The following is a 6000-nucleotide window of genomic DNA, read 5'->3' on the forward strand; positions in this document are numbered from 1 at the left end:
TATTAAGATTAGAGGGAATAGGTATTTAATTTCGTATAATAAAAGTTTTGTGGGGAAAATACAAATTCTGTGTTTGTGATCTGTAGCAGATTAAGAAAAAGCCCTAACATGATGTACTGACACATGTGGAACAAAGGCTTGTGGGCCATTAGGCACTTTCTGGCAAAAGGGGGCTGGACTCTATTCCGAAAATAGCAATTTGACCCAGTTGGTGTGATTGTATGCTGCCAGACCACCATTTGGAAAATACATCTAGCTTATTAGCTGATATGGACCCAATGTGATGTGCCCAGAATGTAAGAGTGCTAGGGGACTGACTAATGTAGAATAGAAAGGGAGTATTAATTTTCTGTAATTTTAAATTATACTCCTATTGACGCAAGGAAAAAAATTTTTTGCCTTTTTTTTTGCAGTTGCATTACACCGCTGACTTGTGATCAGCTACAATTTTGGGGTCCTTGCACAGATACTATTGCCAAGTCAAGTGTCCCCCATCCTATAACTCTGTAGATTTCCTTAAGGAAAGTACTCTGTACTTGTTACCTAGTCAAGAGGTTAGAACATCTTGAGAAAAATGCTACAATGTTAGAGTCTCAGTTGGAATAAAGGCAGGGCATGCATAACTGAGGTAAATGAAATCATGCATAGGATGGAGAAAAATTTTTGGACAGACCAAAGAAAGCAGCTCTCATGGTGCACTATTAACCTGGGAAATTCATTATTACAAGATGTAATGAATTCATTTAATACACCATCCATCCCATTTCTATTGATACGTTTTGGATTGGAATTGCTATACTAGAAGTTTTTTGATAATGCAAGAACACAGGAATGAAAATGTGCTGCGCAACTTATAGGATACAGTACTTCATTAAATGGTAAAATAATTGAATTATACAATCCCCATTAAGCAGTTTCCCTCTCCCCCTCTATATATATGCGCCTTTGAGTCAGTGTTGACTCTTTGTGACTGGACATGTCCCTGTGGTTTTCTTGACAAGATTTCAGAAGGGGTTTGCCATTACCTCCTTCCTAGGGTTGAGAGAGGGGGACTGGCCCAAGGTCACCCAACTGGCCTCAGGCGGGACTAGAACTCAGTTTCCAGCTTGATGACTTAACCACTACAACTAAACGAGTTCTCCATAATAAATAAATAAAAAATAATAGCTTTTAATTAACAAGCCACATCATCTTATTGCTATAAATAAAACAGGATATTGCAAACGGGTTGCTAGAACATGGGAATTTCATTTCACCCCTCAGAATCTGATGCCCAAGTAATTAAGCAGAAACCAATCAGCTTTAGCTTTTATACATTTTTATTAAAATAAATATAGACTTCATATAACTTCACCACTTTGTCAGCTGCAGATGAATTTTGTAATCTGAATTACTAAAGCATCTTTTTCTTTTCAATGACTCTGTAATAACCCTGAAAAAAAAAAAAATCAAAAGTCAGTATTCAGTCTACATCAATTTACCACTATATAATCAGGCTTGTGTCTACAAATTTGTAGCTCTGCAGCAGCCTCTCTTCAATTACCAAAATAGTAAACCTCATCTTTTACAACATCCAGCCAGAAACAAATCTGTCAAATTTTTGATGAGCTTCAGCTACCATACATAGCTGTGAGATTGCAAGCTTAGCTAATTAAATAGCCGGAATTGCTTTGTAGCATGCAGTTCAGAAATCAACTAGACACTTCAAGTTTTATTTTCGTCAAACCTCATTTTACATAGTTCACTCCTGATAAAGGGAGAAAAGTAGCATTGGTATTATATCTTAACACAGCAATAAGGGTTCCCAGTTCAGTAAAAGAACTTACATAACAAGTCACTCATTTGATCATGGTTTATTGAATTGAAAAGACAATAGATGACTTATCAAATAGGAAATAAATTTACAAAATAGTTACAATGAATAATAATGCTATGCCTAATAGAGGAGCTTTTGTGTAGCAAACTTTTATGATACAAAACTGATCTATTGACTTACTATGGCATGAAATTCTATAAGCAATGAATTAAAATTAGTAGTTTTCCTACAAGAACCATAGCACACCAAAAGGGATCACAATGCAACTCTAGCTCCATGGAAACAAAAAGGGTTGCACAAAGCAGTGTCACAAGATTTCACATATCTGAAAATTAATCGTTTTGCCAAACAATGTATGAATCAGCATTTTCTAACAGATACAAAGGCTGTATCTTTTTATACCTGATATGCTAATATCCACAGAAATACATAGGACAATCTAGAATCTGTAGTTCTAGGAAATCCTGACTCATTGATACTCATCTTTTAAAATGTGTTAAGTATAAAAATACACTGAAGGGAAAATCAGTGCCTATTTGAAAACATCTGAAATAATTTTAATGGAACACAGAATACAATAATCAACTATGTTTCTTGGCCATAATTTTCAGGTATGAGTCAAACCCATTTTGGAACATAATTGAGTTTTATCACACTAACAAGCAGTAGCTGCTCTTTTATTTATTTACAAGTAACATTGCTAAAGTAGTTCTAGTATTTTAGTTCCTTTTTGACAAATTCATGTTTCCTTAAGAAAGCAAGATATGTTGTCCTTTTTGCTATTTTTTGTTTTTAAATGTTAACAGTGTAAACTACTTGAACCAGAACCTACCATGTCACCACAAGTCATCTCCTACCTCCAGCAATACAGAGAAAGTTTGTTATAATTCATATCTGTTACCAACCTGGCAACTGACTCTGCCAATGAATCACAGAGTCAGTGAATAAAGGTCAGTTATTGTTCTCCGAGGACTATAGCACACCATGATGACTGGGGACATCTAGATGTGACTCTAGTCTCGGTCATAGATAATTTCTTGCTGAAAGACTTTCAGCCCAATAGATTAATTCCATCTGGAATTATGTTATGTATTATGAATGTATTGCTAGTTGTGGCATTAAAAAAAGAAATACTCTGAGCAAAATTAATATACGCTGATAAATTCCATTCCTAAATCCATGTTTATACAATGCTCACCTGGTAGCATAACTGAAACCATGTTTTTCATTTTTAGTTAACTGCTAAGGTCTGAGATGATGCTCACTTCCAACATGTTTACCTAAAAGAAAAGAAAAATGTACTATATAGCACATCTAATTTTTTCTAGTAGCATTTTATTGGAAATAAATTATTATGATGCAATAGTATAAAATACTGAAGTGCTTATTTCTATACAGCCATACTTTTTATCTGTTTACAAGGTTTTTCAAAAGATGTAAAGATCACAAAGCAAAATGACACAAATTACATTTGACTTATTTGGGAAAGTACACCATGACAACTACAAAAGCAGGAAAAAATGCAGGAAAATTATACATGCTTAGTTGTGAGAAAAGGATATAAAGGATTTGATAGACAGGGCCAAAATCCATCTAGCCTTTGTTTCCTACTATACAGCAGAAGGCCTTAGCATCAAACAATAAGGTTATGGTCTTTGCCAAGCAACCAAGAAGGTATTGGCACCTGAGGATTTATATATTCCGTTTATTCATTCTATATATGTAGTTGAGAATATCTAGGAGATTGTGGTTGCTTTCCTTAAGTTTTACTGTATAAGTGGCACATTGGCATTTAAGGTGTTTAATGCAAAAGCAGTGGCTCAACTACTTTACAGTGCCCAGATTTGTGCCTACAAATAATGCAAATAATTAGAAAAGATCCAGGCATAGTACTAGAGTCAGGAGGCACCCAAGATAACTTAAGTAAATAAGCAAATTCTTTGAAACTATTCTATTGGTCCTACAGTACTTTCCAAATGCAGTATTGTGCATGGAATCAGGGCATAGAACCACTGAGGCAAGCATGGTTGGACACTTTCAATATTGGTTTAAAATTAGCATTTTCTTCCTCTGTTTTGGTGCCCTTATTTATTTATTAAACCAATGTATATAGCTGCCTATCTCACCACATGCAACAACCACTTCTGGGCGGTGTACAACAAAGCTAAAAACAATCAATACATTAAAAATATAAAAATCAAAATAGAACAGAGAATAAAAGAATGTTAAAAATAAGGGAGCTACCTCACTAATTCCCAGGTCCCTTTATTCTCCAAGTCCTGAAAAAAAGACCAAAATGAGGAAGTTTGACTCATACAGTTTTGGCCTGTAATTTGTAGTTGCTACGGAGTCTCAAAATAGGGACAATTATCAGGCAGCAAATTTACAAAAGTGACTTACAAAGGAATTTAAGCCTAACTCTCTATCATATTACAGTTATCATCAGGAAAAGTTGCACTACAGCAGACTTTTTAATCATCGTTCTCCCTCATCAGAAGAAGGCATTTAACAGGGGCCATATTTATGTTCATTAGTCCTGCTTGAAGGTTGAGTCAAACGCATCCCATATTTTTAGCACATACGCCTTCGGGGCTTGGAAGAAACAAAGACTGTGACTATATTACTTTATTGTTCTCACTACAGAAATTCGTGTCTGTAATGCAGAGCTTTCCTTTTGACCAAGATCCCAGATTCAGACTGAATAATTTTAAGTGCATTTTTTTTACCTGAACAATACCCAAATGGGACAGGCACAACTGTGACATTTTGCGTCAAGACAAGTCAAATATTAGGAAAGCGATATTAACAGCAACAATAGTTTTCCTTGTTCACAAAAGCTAAAGTATATAACGTAACACCACTGCGTTTGTTTCTGTAGAATTAAGTAAAACCAACGGTTGCTGATTATTTCCTTTCTCCCAGGCAGCCCTCCCAAGACTCACCATCCTGCCGCACGCGACAAAAGAAAGAGAAAAAGGAAACGGAAGACGACCTTCTTTAATACGCTTCCCAGAATGCTCTCGGAGGAAAGACGCGGGAAATAAAATGAAAGGGAATGGGAAGCATAGCGACTCAACTTCCGATAACGGCGGGAAAGCGCCGATAGCCGCTATACTCTATGGTAAGCAGAGTGACAAGTCGTGCTATCCTGTGATAGCTCTATGATAGAAACTATAGGTGTCCCAAGGTTGTATGGTACTTGCCTCGACCCCGCCTCTTCCCTTTCTTTATTAAAATGTAGAATGATGATGATGTCACCCGCGCGCTCTCGAGGCGGGACTTTTGATTTGATCGGATAAGTCACGTGGGAGAATACAGTGCAGCTGTTTTGAGGGCGGGAGAGATCCTGTTAAGCTGCCGTTGGAGATTTGCTAGCAGTTCTGCGTGAATTAGCTGAATTTATAAAGATACGATTCTTACTAAGATGCGCGTGGCAGATTTCCACGATTATTTGTTATTTGTGAAATAAAGCGGAAAGATGTATCAAGGGAGGATCGGTTAACAATAAGCAGCCTAAAAGCTAATGAATTTTTGAAAATACAGCAAGGAGCCTTGTAGCTCCTTAAATTTCTTAGCTTTTTTTGTCGTATTTGCTCCAAATGATTATCATAGCTATTTGCCTAGGAAACTTTCTGAAATGCATGGAATATTCTGGACTTTAATATTGTTTTGCTATGATCTTGCAAAGAATGATGTTATGATTGATAAAAACAAGTACAAGTATCACGCAGCGTTACACAGAAGCATGCACATAGCTTGCTGAGTTTCTTTTAGCAGTGGTTGCTAATGGAATTATTGCCACATCAAAAATTGATCCCCTTGCCAGTGATAATTGGAATCAGAACCCATCAGAATAAATTCCAGCCAAGTAATTACCGTGGGGATGTGAATAGTCAACTTTTAAAAAGATTTTTTTTCTAGAAAAGAAAGGGTTTTTTTTGTTTACACTTAATCAAATATGCTTGATTCTGCATGTGTTCAACTGGAATCACACAATATTCATTAAATATCACAAACCAAAGGTAACCATCAAGCCTAATTAATTTATTGTTAATGATGAAGAGAAGGTGATAGGTAGTTTTCTTTTCTTGGGGTCAGAATAGATAAATGTGGCAAGATCATAAGGGATGACATTATTTGTATGGCAACTAAGATCAAAATAGGTAAAGTAATATTTTTCCAGT

The 6000-nt window shown here is 35.9% G+C and overlaps 1 long non-coding RNA gene and 1 other non-coding gene across 3 annotated transcripts; both read right to left on the bottom strand.

Annotated features, from left to right (window-relative positions):
• Positions 1–1301: 1301 nt before the first annotated feature.
• On the bottom strand, positions 1302–4910 carry LOC103065529 (uncharacterized). Of its 2 annotated transcripts, XR_001559994.3 has the most exons (4): positions 4759–4868; positions 4061–4095; positions 3015–3096; positions 1302–1432 (listed from the first exon to the last, which is right to left on the bottom strand). It is a non-coding gene; the product is annotated as an uncharacterized LOC103065529 (long non-coding RNA). The 2 variants fall into 2 exon arrangements; XR_015797086.1 differs by lacking the exon at positions 4061–4095 and having other exon boundaries at positions 4759–4910.
• On the bottom strand, positions 2709–2840 carry LOC112541234 (small nucleolar RNA SNORA3/SNORA45 family). The gene has a single exon (XR_003085266.1). It is a non-coding gene; the product is annotated as a small nucleolar RNA SNORA3/SNORA45 family (small nucleolar RNA).
• Positions 4911–6000: the final 1090 nt, after the last annotated feature.

This window comes from Python bivittatus, unplaced genomic scaffold (genome assembly GCF_059951505.1).
Source record: "Python bivittatus isolate LINGU-HERP-01145 unplaced genomic scaffold, Pbiv_v1 ctg000480_np1212, whole genome shotgun sequence".
NCBI classification, from domain to species: domain Eukaryota; kingdom Metazoa; phylum Chordata; class Lepidosauria; order Squamata; family Pythonidae; genus Python; species Python bivittatus.